The sequence below is a fragment of the Meleagris gallopavo genome, chromosome 2 (genome assembly GCF_000146605.3).
Source record: "Meleagris gallopavo isolate NT-WF06-2002-E0010 breed Aviagen turkey brand Nicholas breeding stock chromosome 2, Turkey_5.1, whole genome shotgun sequence".
In the NCBI taxonomy this organism is placed as follows: Eukaryota; Metazoa; Chordata; class Aves; order Galliformes; family Phasianidae; genus Meleagris; species Meleagris gallopavo.
This window is the reverse complement of record NC_015012.2, coordinates 77,457,383-77,472,587: the sequence shown is the minus strand read 5'-3', so window position 1 is coordinate 77,472,587 and position 15,205 is coordinate 77,457,383. Positions and strand designations below refer to the sequence as shown.

Here is a 15,205-nt window from a genome sequence, read left to right as displayed (position 1 = left end):
TAGTTCATTCTTTCAGAGAGCTGCTGACTTCAAGGCCATAGATGTTCTCAGCTGTATTGCTTTTATTTTTCATCAAACAGGAACATTTTCCTATTATAGTTTTGTCTGCTTCAACACAATATAGGGCCTCATCCTTGGAAGTACTGATTAATCTCTGCAATGAGAGAGACTAATTGTAAAGGAATAATTAACTCTTTTGGCATAGTAGAACTAGAAATTTTGACTGCAGTCTCTCAGGTCTTTTACCAGGCAGATACTCCATATTGAAAATTGAGCTGCATAATCCTTTCTGGCACAACTGAGCATGGATACTCATTCAGCCACATACCCTGCTGCCAAAGTCTCATCAAGCATTCAGTCTAGCAAACAAGAGCTATCAATTACTTCATTGACAATCTGGCTCAGATACTAATTAAAGAAATTTAAGAACACTAACTGGAGTCTAAGAAAAACTTTTTTCTCATTTTTTAGCTTCTTGTCCATCAGAAGTGGATAGTTTTCCCACTATATTCACAGTTTTCTAATCACTTATCTATACATTTCAAAAAGATTTTCCAGCGGTTTTGTATTTCTTGAAATACCTTAGCTAAAAATCATAAAAATTCTGATTGCTTAAAAATCATTTTCCCCATAGCTTGGAATAGCAATCACAACAGAACATTACAGTTTGTCTTCCTTATTCACCTTGAACTACTATCTCCCATCAACCTGAAGGAAAATCAGAACTTCCCTCCACACCTACATAAACTTTTACAACAACTCTTCTTTAACTAACTTAAGAAACTCATTCTCCTCATTTCTGCCTATTTATCAGGAAGTATAATGACAGGACAGCAGGGTCTCATCCAACCTAAACCATTCTGTGATGTCACAAAACATTTGTAGTTCCTTTTACCTAGGTGAAAGACATGATCAGTTTATAGTGCCCAGCAGTTAACACACCTTTAGCACTACAGGCTAAAGAAAGCTTGTTAATACACGTTTTCAGAGATGAAGATAATTACATACTAAATTCTCTAAGTACACGTAGAGATATTAAGTTCTCTAAATCAACAGAAAACAGACAGAGGCACATATTATAGGACTCTATTGTAAAAAGACTCACAGAAGTAATCCACAAAGACCGAGGAAGTAGATGGAGAGGAAGATAAGAGCAGTGAGGGCAGCCAGCTGTCAGAGGTGGAGGTAAAAAACTACAATTAGCTATTTGAGGCTTCATCAGGTGATGCCACCAAATTTAAAGGGCTAGCACTAGAAAATCCATGCTCAAGAACTGTTTCTGTAAGATAATATTTTTACAGTCAAGCTAGTATGAACTAAAAGCAGTAAGGAAATTGTGAGAAGGCAGAACTGTATCTGCATGTCATTTAATACAGTATAAATGTTGGTGATAATTCACAGGAAGTACAAATGCAGAAAGGAGACACAGCAGCAGATTCCATATGTTGCTTTGGTTATGAATATTCCTTTTAAGATCTTATTGGTTTCCATTGGTTTTGTTATGTTTATGCTTAAGATACTTCCAAATGTAGGACAAGCACTTGATATCCCTCGCCATTTTTCTATTAATGAGAAGGATGGATTTGTCCCATCTGACATAGTTCTTATCATCAGAAATGACTGAATATATGGTAAGTGGGCAGTTACAAAAGGCTTGACAGCACCCTGGAGTGCAGTTGCACCACTAGAAGGATTTCTAGCATTCTTCCTGGGTGTAATTCTCTCTGGCCCTCAATAATCTCTGTTCTACTCATGGATGGCAGAAACAAACTAGCAAACACTTTTACCAGCAGAGCCAGCCATGATGAAGCTTGGAGAGGTGCTACAGTCAGAAAAAACTTGATGCTGCCTTTAGTTACCACTACAATATCTTCCAGATCTATACTGGTAAAACAACTGTGCTGAACTGCTGGGTTCATGAGAGTTTTTGTAAAAGAGAGGCACATTTTCTGAAGTAGGCATAGGATGCTGATTGTTACAATTCTTTTGCCTTTGTTTGTGAGTGCAAAGACTGTAATTATTTGCAATTACAAGAATCCAGAAGAAAAAAATATATTTGGCCTGGACCTGTTCTGTCACTGAACATGTTCTAGGTATCCAGCTAAGGCAGCCTAATGCAGCAAAAAAGACTATTGGCCTTATGTTCTAATTTAAAGTTCTCACATATCTTCTATGCAGTCATTAAAGCACCTTTTTCATTTTTTAAATCAGGTAGAAAATCATGATCTTCACTCCAGTGTAAAGGATGAAATATCAGAAATATCAGCATCTGCCTAAGTAATTTTTAATGAATTGAATCCTTTGTCCAACAATAAATAAAGTTGTCCCTTTGGCACAGTAATACAATCTAATGTTTTATTTCTGGCTTCATTTCAAAAGCTGTCTCTGCATTTGAGATCATAACCCTTAATGTTCAATTCTCCTTTTTAAAAATAAACTTTACACATAATCTTAATTTCTTTCCTAATTTCCGCCTGGGGGAAGATTTCTTACTGTAAAAGACTTGGAGCTAAACTGAGAAATCCTTGCCAATCTGTAGTTTCATTTGCTTTTATCTTGCAGGAATGTAAATGGTGTATTTCTTGTCACGGTTTGTTGTACACACTCTCTGAGATGCTCTATCTACTGGTTCTACTCTCATACATTTATTTTTCATCATCTGGACCATGCCACACTTACACTGTGTTAGGATTTCAGGAAAGTGCAAGAACAACACTGGTGTTGTAACATTCCTCTAAAGAATACCTAGCATGCATCCTTGGTTTATACTGGTTTTAAATCTAGGAAGCTTGGGCTCCCTTTTTTGTTGCATAACAATTCAATAAGTACTTATGAATGTATATTTCATGCACTAAATTACACCAGTCATAAATAGCTTTACAAAATACAACGTAATTTAAGCCCGTCCATTCTCATGAACCTTTTTAATTTGTCACATCACAGTCATTGACAAATGCCTTTGTCTTCTTGTCTTCTTTTCATGATATGCAGCTATTTCTGGTTTTGTTCACCCGCTGCCAGACTCTGATCTCAGTAACTTTGGTGCAATTCCAGTGTAACTCCAGAGTGGCCCCCAGTGTCTGGATGGAAGTCTGATAGTCTGGTTTGATCCAGATAAAACAGTAGGAATGCTTGCTGGCAGAAGGAAACATTTTTGGGGATTTGACAAGGACCACGAGCAGACTTCAGACTGAGTACAAACATGCATATCCATCTGTTGTCAAGACAATGCATTGTCTCAGGGCCTGTTGGGTTTGGCTGCAATGGACCTACTGTCCATCCCTGGCCTGGGCTTGCAGGCTCCATTCTCAGCATCCTGCACTCCAGCTTCCATTCCCACTGCTGTCTGCTGGAGTGGGACTACTGCCAGCCCCAGAACTCTATGCAAGGACTCTCTAGACCAGCTTCTTCCTCTTTGGCACAGGCCTTGCCATGCCCTTGGGCTATCAGCCCTTTTGGACAGGGCTCTGCTGAGCTCCAAGAGGTGGACTGTGCTCGATAGAGGGACTTTTCCAGGATGCTGCAAAGCATCAGGATAGGTACATATCCTCCCATTTGAGCTGTTTAATTATTTCAGTTGCATCCATGATTCGTGCATTTAGTGTAATGAATCATAGCATGACAAACATTAAACCTGTACAGTAAACCTGTACGTTAACATCAAGCTGTATCTTTGTGAGCCATCTGACTCACTGATGGCAGCTTCCCATCAGAGGCTATTGAGGCCAAAAGATATAAAACCAGTTGCATCTGACAATGCACTTTGTTCTTTATAGAAGGAACTACTTCTGGAGAAGACTGTCTCAAGTACTTTTCTATGAAAAACTGGGATTTTTAACAAAAACTAGTGGATTGCGCCTTCATCTGAGACGATGTTTATTGAAAAAATAATGAAAATCTGTTATGTTCAGTCCTGTCTTTTCAACCTCATACAGTTCTTCTACAGCAAACTTTTATGGCACCTAAAATACCAGTGATGTTTTTCCTAGTTGACCCCTCCACAGGCATATTTGTCATGAATATTATGGCCTTTCCTCCTCTGACATTTTCCTTGCTAAATTGTTTGTGTTCCATAGAAGACTTTCAAAACTCCTCACTTACCTGCTGAGACTTACTCCTACTCAAACACTGAATCAGTCTAACAAAGAAGCATGCATAGCCTGCAATACTTGCTTGGGGCTGGGCTGTTACATTGTGAGCCTGACTGGGATAAGTTGATGGCCGTCCAATTCAACTTGAAGTGGATGTCACTAGTAATACTGGTGTTTATCATCTGCTTTGATTTCCCAGTGCCCAGTAACATGAATTTCATTTTTGTTCTCCACATACTGGATGGCTTGGATGCTGGTTATGTCTTCCACAGAAACTGAAGTCCTCACAGACTAAAATAAAATGACTTGCCATCATGATGCTGTGACAGCCCCTTAGCTTTGCGATTTACCCCACTTCTTTGAGCTGTAATACCTTGTATCTACTCACTTTCATGGCAAATATTGCTTACAGGAGAGGCAAAAGCAAGACACAGGCTGCTATTTATTCCTTACAAGTGAGATACTGTTTAGCTGATTTTACTTCAGTAGGAGATACATGTGAAGACTTCTGTTATACTTGTCCCTGAATTGTGCTTTCACAGCACTTGGGAAAAGAGATGGGTACTTTAAAAAATGCCTGTACTAGTCACAAATCCACAAAGTAAATGACACACAGATGGGCATACAGAGCAGTACACCCACCTTGCCCTGCATGGCTCCCCCGTGTCTTCTCCCACAGCTTGGACTGACAGAGCCAGCTTGTTTCCACAGGCATAAATACCCCTCAGACACCCATGAGAGTCTGACAAGGGCTGAGTCAAGCGTGTAGGGGGAAGACAGATAACATACCCACACAGCTAATCTGGCAGTCCAACTCCTGATCTACACTGTTCTGATTATTTCCTGCCAGGATCAAATGCTCTGCATTCATTAAAACTTCCTCTTTTTTTTCTGTCCCAGTTCAGGAAATCATCTCTAATTATACAAACATTAATACATGTACTCAGGTATCATTAGAGCTGCCTAAGTAGGGCTGAAGGTGGTTATGGTTGTACTCAAGCAGTTCTATGGAGGTGTTGTGATGATGTGTAATAGCTAGGTACATAAATTCAGCCTGAAGGTGGGGAGAGCAAGGTATCATAAGAATTGAAACTAGACTTTTATTCCAGCAAACAAAGAAGTTCAAATTCACTCAAAAAGGAAAGTAAAATGAAATTTAAAAATCTGCAGCATAGCAAAAGAGGAACCATCTGTGTGAAGCAGAAATTAAGATTCTGCACAACGTGAATCATCGCTCGTGTAAGCGAGTACTACTTACTTAAGGCTTATAGCATGTCAGGATAAACATTTGTAAAATTTCAGTGGCATATATTTATCTCAATCTATTTCAACTACCTCGAAGTCCAATACCCAGCCTCAGCATGCAGCACAGCTGCATGCTGCACAGCAAGGCAGAAACCTCCAGGAGAAGTCCTGAACTGGAACATGGATTTCTACCTGTGGTTACTGTACTTGTAGTTGGAACACATTTCCGGTTATAATACACTCTCCTGATACCTGCATACATTCAGAATGTCTTACCCAATGTGCAGTTTATTACTGATCATTTAATTCCCATAAAAGACAAGCAAACTCAATTCCTTTCCAGTATAACACCTGCACTATTTCAACCTAGCTCTACATTCATGTGGAATCAAGCAGAATCCTTTTCTCCTTTGCTTTCTGCCCTAAATTAGATAAATATTAGCATGAGAGAAGGCAGATTATTGTTAAATAGTCTGCTGCTTTGCCACTGAACTGAGTAATGAGGGTAGCCTTGCCTGAAGGCTGACTTTGTACACTTTAATCAAGAATAGAGGTCGATGGTGAAAAAATTGAAGTTCCTATTTTTTCCAAAGCATGTTATTTATCTTATAATTTAGTGAAGACTAACACAGTGCTTTATCTTTGCATGTAATTTGTCATAAAAAGGCCAAATTTCCCCTAGGATTTGGGTGACTGAAGACTGTCAGAGCCTCAGGTGATTTTTCAAACTATCTAACACTTTTGAAAACATTACCAAATATATTCAGGCTTGTAGATGTCCTTTCAAAATCAGGCCCAAGCTGTTAATGCCTAAAAACAAAGTCAGAGATGGTTAGTCACAGAATACCAAATCAGCAAAGAAGAAAATGTAGAATGAACAAATGAAAGGAAGGAACAGAAAAGCAGGGCTGAAGCCAAAATAGTAACCAACAAATGTGCATAAAGGAGAAAGGAAATCAAATTTATCCCTTTGTCAGACAAAATCACAAACTTGCTGTCATTCCCTGTAATTACCTCCATCGATCCAGCCCTTCCTGTTTGCTTCCAGCCAGAGAACCAGAGATCCTGTGCCATCTTCTAACACTGCTCTCAGGGGCAAAGTGACAAGAAACTGCTGTGTCTGACTATCCTGGGCTCTTATGTAGGTGTCTGCAAGGATGAGTCACATCTTCATCATCATTATTTAGTGTACATTTTTTGAGCCACTCTGGTCAGGATGGCCAGGGCCAAAATTGCAGCTTAACGCTCATTGTAGATATGTTGCAGCTAATTTGAAGAAGTAATGCGGACTTCAAGAAGATAACTGAAAATGTTAGGAGGTGGCACAGTGCATGCTAATGCTTGAGGGACTTGGTCTTTTCCTCCCGGACTCATCTTGCTGCAGTGACAGTGAGTTGTACAATGATGCGCTGTGGGTAAAAGCAAGGCATTAATAATCACAGTTTTCACTCTGAAATCCAACTTGCCCCTCTGAAGTCACCTAGGGAACCCCCATTAAATCTCACAGCTGGCAAGAGCAGACCTTCAGCAAAACAAGTAACATATGTCATCTGCTCATGTTCCTATTCTCTGTGGACATGTAGGACAAGAAACGAAGCATGAAGCACAGTGGAATCCATTGGGAAGGCAGCATAACTGGAAGGGAGGCTGCATGTCTACATTTTAATTCTTACTTCCAAACCAGGAGTAAACTTACTCTGGGATCCCTTGCAAAGACTATGTGATGCAGAAGAAGTCAAGAAAGTCTGCAAAAGCAATTTGGACATATTGACACAAAGAAGGAACAGTGTGCAAAAAGCTATGAAAAAAAAGTGTTTGCACATCACTGAGATGGATTTTGTCAAACAATTTTCCCTAGCAGAGCCATGCTTTCAAGATAGATAGTGACAAGAGTTCAGTTCCTGAGCAGGTCTGCATGAAAATTAAAACCAAAGGTTTGCTGGTATGTTACATACAACTCTCTATATCAGGTAGATGCATATTTGGATTCACTCACCCATATCTTTTTTTGACACCTAGACATTTCTTCCAGGTAGAGAGGACTGTGTTTTCCTAGATATTACTTTTAGTCTGCACAAACCACTGCAGTTATCATAAAGTGCTGTATACCCAGGATATCTTGAACCTACATCACTGTTGGTCTGCAAAAGATCTGAAAATCAACTTCATATCTGTATTCTTCCCACACCCGCTGAAACATTTCAAATTCACATTTCACACAAAGGCAGGTCTCTGAACTCCCTTCTTCCGACATGTCATTACACCAGAGTTCCAGGAATTTGATTCTATTTGTAATTCTCTAGTTATCGAGGAAGAAGGAATTGTATTCAGTTACATATGGAACACAGAAAATACTGAAATTTAGTGAAGAGAAGCTTTATTACTTTTTCTCTCTCACTCTTTTCTGATCTACTTAGCAGCACTTAGAAATACAGTGATCTAATATTTATTTGATATATGTTTTATAATTAAGCAGAATCATAAACTTCAAAAATCATGGAATTTCTATAGAAGATCTAGTTATCAATTCAGTTGAGTTGTATGTTTGCATGTAATGTATGGCTACATTAACCTCAGCCTGTTTGAGCTACCTCAGTTATCTAAACTGGCACATGTCCCTTTCATTAATAGACACAAAAAACGCTGTAAGTGAACACATGTTATCAAAGAAATCCAAATGCCTTTCTGCCTCTGTCACTCTAAAAATTTTATACCCAGCCAGGGACCTTGTAAACCCTGGGAATAACCAAATTCTTGTTTCAAAAAGATTAGTACTCAAAAATTAAAAAGAATAAAATAAAATGGTACTAGTAAGACTAAAAGTTAAAGCTTAAATTATTTGTGAAGATAGAAAATCTTTGTCAAGATAGTTTTTAGCCAAATAAATACTTGTACACGTCAAAAGACATTTTGATTGGTTAGCAATCTCTCTCATTCAGTATGAGGGCTTGGATGAAGTTTAAATGCCTGCTAGTGTCGTTGACTCCCATGAACACTGAGGGTGTTGAGGAGTGGCAATAAGCTGTCCAGAGAAACTGTGGATGCCCCATCCCTGGAAATGTGCAAGGACATGTTGGATGGGATTTTGAACGTAGCCAAGTGGGATGTGTCTCTGCCCATTGCAGGGGATTGGAAACAGATGATCTTTAACTTTCCTTTCAATTCAGGTCATTCTATGATTCTGTGATGATTCCGTGACTTATGCAATACTGTGATGCATGACTGAGAGATCCTCTCAGCTCTGCAGGACTAACTGTGGGAACCAAATAGGGCTTTATTGGAGACTTGGAACTTGAGATCATCCTGCAATCATTTTTCTTAAAATAGAAACTAACCTATGTGACCTGGAAGAAAGCCCTTTTAACCAGTGTTTTTAAGAGGCCAAGCAGAAAAAAACATCAGAAAAGGAGAGTCAGCAGCATTTTAATCTTGAGTATGAGAGAGCTCCAGGCACAGAATACGAATACAAAACACTTTGCAGTGAGGAATGAATGTGCAAACGTTTGTCCTCATCCACTACCTTCCTGGGGCAGACAATGCCAATAAAGTGGAGGCACAGTAATCTTTTAAATTTGAGCTTGCCATAGCTCCCAGCCTTTCCCTCATCTTATGCTGTTCAGCACCTATGAAGACCTGCTGCTTTCCAGACTCCACATTCCCTATGTAGGCCAAGAGGGCCAAGCCTGATCTTTGTACCACCAAGCTGTGAATAAAAGCCTCTGTCTTGAGTTTCATTGGATCCTCTACTTCCAACTCACAATTTCACCTCAAAAAGCTGTGGGTGGAAGGAAGTAAGACAACAAACGGTTTTTCCCCCATGAAACTTTGCTGTTGGTTAAGTGTATTATGAGCTTTTTTTTCCACACCTCACCAAAGCCAGTTCATAGGCTTTACAGCAAGCTAAGTGAGAAGCTATTAGAGAAGGTATCAGAAGCAGAGTCACTAACCATGATATTGCCAGAAATTTCAAGTGAGTTTATTGGATCATGGGTCTTGCTGTTTTGAAGGCTTCTGAAGGAAAAAGAATTAGTAATGTCGTATATGTCCAGATATGAGAGCACAATTAAATATTGCTTAAACAAAACCTTCTCCGGGCCTTAAGTTTCACACTCAGTGAACTTCTTAAGAGCTCACCTAAAGACATGATTTCTGAAATATCTGTAGAACATGTACCATTTTATATATGTATTTCTCAGTCAGACTCTCCAACATGTTGCCTGAGCTGGCTAATATGGGGGATACATTTTGCTAATCTTCCAGGGACAAATTTGATAGTTCTGGTGCTGTTTGGACTTCCACGTCACAACCACCGGTAAGGGCTTTGCTGCACAGAGCTGTACTGCTAACTTGGATTCATGGAAAACTCTTATGAAATGGAGCATCACCTGTATTGCATCTCCAGAAGTTCTGCATAAACAGAAACAGTCTCTCTCTTAGTCTTCTTCCAATACATTGATGACTTTTTTGTGCGTGTGTAACCAGATCTGTATGAAATGATGGGTAGTAGCAGCCTGGAGAAATGGGGGGAAAAACAGCTTTTATTCTTTTGCATAAAATGTCAAAACATGGATCAGACTGGCTGAACATCCAGAAATTCTTTCCATCCCAACCGTGGATTTGCCAGCCGTTCTAGGATGTCTTTTTTAAATGAAGACAACTTACGAAATTGTCTAGCTTGAGTAAAGACAGATATTGTTTCCAATAGGAGGGGTGAGTTTATTTTGGAGTTTTAAATTATCTGTTTTTAATGTCTTATATTCAGAGATTGCTTTTCATTCCAAAATAGTCAAAGATGCTTTATATCATACAAAAAAGTCCCTAAAAAATGTCTTCTTTGTTTGTTTAAATGAGACATTATCATATTCTTAACATTTAATATAATCCTTTTGGTGTTCAATAGATCTTGTCCAAGTTGCTGATCATGTAAAATTCCAAAATATTTTAAAAGAAACAAGAAACAGTGCAAGAATTAATAAACAAAATACGACTGCCCAGCTTTATGGGAAACCAAAGTGCCCATTTGGGTACTCTTTTTCTTGTGTAGAAAAAATGAAGGGGAAAAAATGAGGGGGAAAAAAGTTGATTATCCTTACCAAGAACAACTGGTAGAATTGCAGTGTTCATCATAAATGGTTCTTCAGTGACAAAACTGAGAGTGAGAAAAATAGTGTAGAATTTTATCAAAGATTTACCAAACCAACCTTCTTCAGGATTTCTTTTGTTGTTGCCGTAATCATTAAAAACTGGTAATTATGATTACTTACTTGATGTTGTGTGTAGCAGCTACAGAAAGTTACAACAGAATTCCATCAGGAGTTTTCTGTGATATTTTTGTACCTGTAGTCAGCAAAACTTCAGGAATAAACAGGAGAGCATTAGGATGCTGTGTATGCTTTGCAAATACGAAGCTTGAGCAGTTAGAAACATTGCCAACAAGAATAAAAACTGCTGTGTATACACACACACACACACACACACACACACGCTGCACATACATGCTATGCTGAATGCGCAAAAAATATTTGCCATCTGGAGAAGTCGTAGATGGAAAGTGTTTGTGTGCTGAAATGGCCATAAAATAGGAAATCTGACATTATTTTTCTTACCTTTGGCAGTAGAGTTTGTCAGTGCGTCTTTTGTTGAGAATGTTTTAGTGTCGAGAAGAAACCCTACCTTTGAGGCCCTCAACTTCATAAAGTTTTTTTGCCTTTCAGAGGCAGGCAGTGCACGTCCGAGAGCAGCCATTCTTTTGGATACAAACAAATAGACAGTTGTGACCCAGAGCAAAGCGCAGTCCTCCGGAGCAATCTACCAAAGCCCCATACTAATCCTCCTGGATAAATCAAGCCTGTCCTCTATCTTCAGCATACTGGTAAACAGGAGGAAACATCTTCCACTTCTTTGCCAGCCCAGCCAGGGCCTTTGGGCAAGGGCAGACAGTTCAGCTGGATTACTGCTATGGGACTGGAGTAGTTGGAGAATGAGCAATCCTCATGAAGGAAGTGCAGGAGACAACAAATGTCACAAATCTAGTGCTTTTAGAGTCTCCAGAGTAGGAAAATGCCTAATACAAATTTAGAGTACTTATTTTTGTTAGGTTACTTGTTGCAGGTCTATAACTACCTTCTTCCGTAACAGGAAAGGTAATGCATGTAGATGTAGATAGTATACAGTGTATCATATAGTGCATTATTTTATGTTATTCGCTGAATCCTCAGCTGCAATTTGGGGCCTGAGGATAGTAAGTCATCCATGTGAATGAAGCAGTAGGTGCTTTTATTCTATTCCTCCCAAGGAAACAAACAAGGTGACTTCTTCAACAAGACTCTTTTCTCTCAGAAGACAGATTTACAGAGGAAAGGTTTACCTCAAATGACCTTAGACTAAAGATGTAACCCACTACCTGCTGCCCATCAGCTTTGTAGCAGCAGATTTCTATGAGTAACCAAGCCCACATCCAGATGCTGACACCTATAGGGAATGATGCCAGGTCATTACAGGACCCATTTTGTGCATAGACTGTCTAACCTGAGTGCTTGAAATAAGCTTACATTTCTAAGATTTACTATTACCAGTTGTTCCATAGGAAAGATGATATTTCAACTAGCAATTTTCAATTGCAAATAATGTATTACAGCTGGAAAAATATACATACTGAAATTCACAAAATTCCCGTGAAAACAAGAGAGGAAGTCTTCTCCTAATTTGAAATTGTATGTGGAAAAGACATTAGATATTGTCATAATCTGAATTGAAGCCCGATATCTTTACCCTGTGATTAATGTGGAAAAAACAGTGACTAACGGGTAAAAATAATGTCTATACGAGCAGTCTTCAGCTTTTTATTTCAACTTTTCAGATTGTGGAACTTCAGGTACCTAAGTGGAGCACATCTGGAAAATGCAGCCTAGAAATGCTGTTGTTTAAAGAGAATATCCTAGGGAAACATATAAAGTCTGCTTTCTCTTCCCCCCCCCCCCACTCCTTTCCTTTCCCTTACGTCCTAGCAGGATTGCAAGGCTAGTGAGATTATAAAGAAACTGAGCATAGCGAGTATAAATCCTAGATAAAGATCCACATTTTGAGATGACAAGTCCAATCCAAACCTGCTCAACTCAGTCTAAGAGGCAGGTGATGGTCAAATGTCTCACTCAATGAAGAGAAGAAAGAAAGTCCACGGATTCATATACTGCTCTGACTGTACTTCCTAACAAGTCTCAGAAGAAATGCAAGACAGTCTGATCTCATGTAAGGGAGTACGTGCTCTGTACGGCATGAGCATCGCAAATAGGACCTGGAGTCCAGCTAGCAATCCATCACTCAAAACTAATTGACTTCAACAGGTTTGGGGCACATATTTGGATCCTGTGGACAACTCAATAGTGGTGAAATTAAATGCATGCTTCTCTGGGGTCTAGAAGAACACAAAAATATTTTGGCAACAAACAGAAACTGTGAAGAAAATACACTGAGATCTGGATTGCAAGGCTTCTTGCAAACCTTTTTTTTTTTCCTCCTCTCACAATAGAAACTGTGGGCATTTTGGAGAGACTAAAATTGCTGAGAGTCTGCAAATAATTGTGCCCTGGAACACTGGAGGCCAAACACTAATGGAGAAGAAGTGGAAGAAGCCAAAGGCACTGTGCTTTTGCCATAAATTTTTAATTGCTCCAACTACAAAACGAGAAACAAACCCAGGTCCTGATGAGACCAATGGTAAATCATTGGACTTGGCTCCACAGATCTACTTTTGTCACCATTAACTTCTCTCCGCTTTCCAGAAAAGGGCATTCCTTTTAGCAATATTCTAATTCCTCATCGACACACTACTGTTACTTATCATATCAAGACAATTCTACAGTCATGTATGGTTCAGTTTACAGCATCAAATATTGGCCTCAGTGTTATTTTCAGTTTTGCGTTTATCTTTTATTTCACTGCTTATACTTACACCTTAGTTTGTTTTTCACACTTTTCTTTGTGACATGACACACTGCCATTTTCAGATGTATCACACTTTCCACTAGGCTAACAGGATGAGACAGACTGGGAACATGACCATCTCAGGTAAAATACAAACCTACACTCATAAACACAAGCAATGGAAAGTGGATGCTAAAAGAGAGCCTCCATCAAGCCTTTTGGAAAAAGAACAAGACTATGGATGCCACACAGTCAAAAACAGCTCTCAAAATTAGATTCACATTAATAAAAACCTGGCTATTGCTTAAACCTGTTTTCTACTCCCACTGCTAAAGCCAATGTCATTTGCAGAATGCTTCCAGATCTTGCAAAGAGCTGGGGTGAGATGTTCTTGCTCTGTCAGGTCACAGAACTCTGCATTCTGTTGCTATGTTTGTTTTTTAAATAGATAATTGGTTATTAATTGTTGGAGTCAAAGGCTGTAAGGCTACAGATGAGATGTATATTGTACATGTCAGGAGAAGTGAACTACAGATGAGATGTATATTGTACATGTCAGGAGAAGTGAACTACTTCAATAGAGAAGTGAACTGCTCCAATAAACTTGAGCTTAAAACTCTGCTTGAACATCTAGGAGGAGGCAAACCAAATTCATTGAGTGACCAGGCTCTGTCAGCACTGCTAGGAGTTCAAGCAGAAGTCTTTCTCCTCCTATCAGATATCCTAATCCCTCACTTGCACCCATCCTCAGCACACATCATTTCCAATTAGATTTGGATACAAAAGGCTAATCTATCAGCTTTGGATAGCAGTGGGTCTCCTCTCATGTGGTCCAAGTGGATAGATGTGACACATTTGCTTTGCAGCTGCCTGACCAACCAGGGAGGGCAGAGGACTCTGGGGGCGATGAGCTAATGCAAACCAACTTTCTTCCACCCCACTCGAAGAGCTTGCTACAGGAAAATATGCTATATATTTGTTTGCTTTGGCTACAAGTGCACAATAAGGAACATTTTATGGACAGCTGATCCTGCCTTTGGGCAAAGGGATAATGCAGAGTATGCTCGTGGGCTCTTCCCACCCATTTCTTCTGATATAGGGATTGTGCTGACTGGTAGTATTAAAAGCAATGACACACATCTCTCATCCCCAGAAACAGCTTGAAAAGCCTTTCATCACTTCATCTACTCCCCATCCCAACATGCTACAGCAGGTTTGGATATTTACAGTAATAGGTTTGGGCTCTGTCTAAGGAGGATCTGAGCTGCCTGGATGCTGCACCAGCTACTCATAGAAGTACCAGGAGAGGATCTGGTTTTCATGGGCTTTGCTTGGTCAGCAGCACTGCACAAGAAGGGTCCATATTAACTTTCCTGACAACATTTCAGTTTTCTCAGGATACATTATGGAGGAAGAGAGGAGCTTAGGAAAGAGAAAGAGGAGGTGAACCTGGAGGAAGGCATCAGAGCAATGTTGTACAGCAGACAATACCTGTGAATAGAGGGCTCTGTGACATGATGGGCTTTTGCTGGGAAACTGAAGCTCTCCACGTGGTCTTCGTGACAGCAGGGCTCTGACAACAGTCACCGTTTTGAGGGTAATTGCCAAAAATCAGACATCTGAAAAGAAATTTGGGAAGTGCCCACTGGGGAAAGAAATCCGCATGCCTTTCATGAAAAGCTAATACATTTTGCAGGAAAACACTGAAAATGTAGGAATGGCTGTGTAAATCAACTTTCGCCTAAAGCATCGGTGCGAGATTATTCATGTGGTTTTCCTATTTGTGTGATTTTTTTTTCCTTATAAATAGATACTAAAGTGCTTATTTATGAAAGGTAGACTGGAAAAAAAATCAATTTGATACATAAAATTAATTTTTGGTGCCAAAATGCTTGGACTTCATTTACAAGGAGAAAAGTACTTTTCAAGCAGCCGTCTTACTGAAA

The 15,205-nt window shown here is 39.4% G+C and overlaps 1 long non-coding RNA gene across 1 annotated transcript; it reads right to left on the bottom strand.

Moving 5' to 3' along the window:
- Window positions 1-5,000: 5,000 nt before the first annotated feature.
- Window positions 5,001-12,290, bottom strand: LOC109366214. The gene is made up of 3 exons (XR_004158971.1): window positions 10,601-12,290; window positions 10,430-10,485; window positions 5,001-9,847 (listed from the first exon to the last, which is right to left on the bottom strand). It is a non-coding gene; the product is annotated as an uncharacterized LOC109366214 (long non-coding RNA).
- Between the last annotated feature and the right edge of the window lie 2,915 nt (window positions 12,291-15,205).